General features: G+C 38.7%; 1 non-coding gene across 1 annotated transcript; it reads right to left on the bottom strand.

Moving 5' to 3' along the window:
* Positions 1 to 724: 724 nt before the first annotated feature.
* LOC139887312 (small nucleolar RNA R71) lies at positions 725 to 831 on the bottom strand. Its single transcript, XR_011773148.1, has one exon. It is a non-coding gene; the product is annotated as a small nucleolar RNA R71 (small nucleolar RNA).
* Between the last annotated feature and the right edge of the window lie 2,034 nt (positions 832 to 2,865).

The following is a 2,865-nucleotide window of genomic DNA, read 5'->3' as shown; positions in this document are numbered from 1 at the left end:
ATAACTTATATAATTTTTCTTTCATTTTAAAAACTAATAGGATATTCAGTGAATGCACCGAGTAAAACGTTCACCACCTTTCATACGTTCACCACCTATAACTCGATCAAGACATCTAGCCAATATTGTCGCCGTTGATTTTTCTTTAGAATCATCATCTAGTCGACCAAGAACTCCAACTCAAATTTCCGATAATCCATCTTTTGAACCCGACCTCACAATTGAGAATCCGGAGAATATTCAGGGACAATTCCAAGATCCAGAACCACTAATCATTCCTCCTGAACCACAAACCATTAAATCAGAATCTTCTAGTGATTCGTATTCAACAAATTCAATTATGGAAAATCTGGAACCTCTAAGTATGGAAGACCGAATGAGAGCCACACGCACGGGCCAAGGTCACGCCATTATTAAGCCAGACATTAATGCGCCAGATTATGAAATCAAAGGACAAATCCTACACATGGTAACTAATCAGTGCCAATATAGTGGTGCGCCGAAGGAAGATCCAAACGAACATCTTCGTACGTTTAATAGGGTCTGTACACTATTCAAAATCCGAGAAGTAGAAGACGAACAAATCTATCTCATGTTGTTTCCCTGGACTTTAAAGGGAGAAGCCAAAGATTGGTTAGAATCGTTACCTGAAGGGGCGATTGACACATGGGATGTTTTAGTTGAAAAATTTCTTAAACAATTCTTTCCGGCATCTAAAGCCGTGAGACTTCAAGGAGAAATTGTTACGTTCACACAAAAGCCAAATGAAACATTATATGAGGCGTGGACAAGATTCGGAAGGATGTTGAGAGGATGTCCTCAACACGGTTTAGACACTTATCAAATAGTACAAATATTCTACCAAGGTGTCAACGTTGCTACACGGAAAGACATCGACATAACAGCTGGTGGTTCAATTATGAAGAAAACCGCAACTGAAGCTTACAAAATTATTGATAACACAGCATCCCACTCACATGAGTGGCACCAAGAAAAAGATATCTTTCGATCATCTAAAGCGGCTAGAGCTGATTCTAGCCATGACTTTGATTCCGTTTCCGCAAAAATAGATGCTTTCGAAAGACGAATGGAAAAGATGAATAAAGATATTCACGCAATACGAATCAGTTGTGAGCTATGCGGTGGACCACACTTATTGAAAGATTGTCACATTGAACCAACATTGGAACAACGAGAGAATGTTTCCTATATGAACCAAAGGCCTGGAAATAATTATCAAAATAATTATCAACCGCCAAAGCTAAACTTCAATCGAAATCAAAACATTCTTTACAATCCAAAAGGACCCGAAAATAACTGGTACAACCAACAAGGTCCGAATAACCAACCAACTCAAAACAACACTTTCAATCAAAAAAGACCTGGCTTATATAAACCACAACAACAAACCGACGAGAAGAAGTCATATCTGGAAGAAGTGGTATTTAAGCTAGTTGAATCTCAAACACAATTCATTACATCTCAAACCCAAACGAACGAGAGGTTTGATCAGTCATTAAGAACTCAACAAGCTTCCATTTTGAATCTAGAAAAACACGTAGGTACTCTTGCTAGCATGATGAGTGAGAGGGAACAAGGAAAGCTACCGAGTAATACTGAAGTAAATCCTCGGAATGAGAATGTTAATATGGTTTCAACGAATTCTGAAAAACCAGCACCAGAAGATGGGAAGATTTTAGATGTGAGTAACAATGAAGAAATTACACCACCACCACCCGAGTATGTAAAGCCAGTGGTGGCACCATACAGACCACCCATCCCGTTTCCAAGAAAAGGAGTTGAGTATGAGCAAGTAATAGGTAATAAAGTTTGTGATACCTCTGGAAAGAAGAAGAAGAAAAAGAATAAGAAAGTACAAGAAACAAAAACAGTAGAAGTAAACCCGGTGAATACAGTTCCACCAAAACCTCCACCTAGGGTAGGTGATCCGGGTGAATTTATTGTTCCTTGTCTACTTAGTGATTGTGTCATGTATGATGCACTGGCAGATTTAGGTGCAAGTGTGAGTGTTATGCCTCTTTCCTTATATAAGAGATTAGGTGTAGGTAAGTTAAGTCCAACGGATATGAGTGTTCGACTCCTTGATCAAACCATTAAGCACCCAGTTGGAATTGCTAACAACCTACCCATTCAAGTAGGTAATTTAACCTTTCTAGTCGAATTCATTGTCATTGACATAGAAGAGGACCCAAACATTCCTCTAATTTTAGGTCGACCATTCTTAGCGTCCACCGGGGCGTTATTTGATGTAGGAAATGGAAGAATGACACTTAAAAGTGGTGACAAATCTATCACCTTTATGATTCGAAAGTCTAAATCTCCACCAACCAAAACCGTTGAACCAGAAAAAACAATTGGTAAGAACCATGTGCTTTTACCAACTCCAACGGTAGTGCTTAATAATAATAAAACGCCTAAGTGTGGGGAAAATGAAGTAACACCTAATGATGACATGATAACAAAGAACCCCATTATTGATACGAAATTAAATGACCCCATTATTAACAGTTCAATGAAGAAACTTTTTAAACGGGCTATTGATGCTAGAAGTAAGGGGAACTTTAAGTTATGTAACCGGTTAGTATCCAATCTGTCGCCTAAAGAAAGGGCGAAGCTAGTTGAATTATGGGATATTACGGAAGAAGCCGGGCACTGGCTTAAAGAAAAAGTCACAGATAGGCAAGTTGATTATGGACCAAGAGAAATTGACGATGAAGTTAATCACAATTTTGACACCACAGCTACCTAAGTGTGGGGAGATTCAAGTGTTCTAAAAAGAAAATGCTATCTAGAGTTAGTTGTTCTGTTCTCGTGTAGTTCCGAGAATGGAATCCGATTGGTCTT

The sequence above is a fragment of the Rutidosis leptorrhynchoides genome, chromosome 1 (assembly GCF_046630445.1).
Source record: "Rutidosis leptorrhynchoides isolate AG116_Rl617_1_P2 chromosome 1, CSIRO_AGI_Rlap_v1, whole genome shotgun sequence".
Taxonomy (NCBI): Eukaryota; Viridiplantae; Streptophyta; class Magnoliopsida; order Asterales; family Asteraceae; genus Rutidosis; species Rutidosis leptorrhynchoides.
The sequence above is the reverse complement of the archived record's forward strand: the minus strand, read 5'-3'. Positions and strand labels throughout refer to the sequence as shown.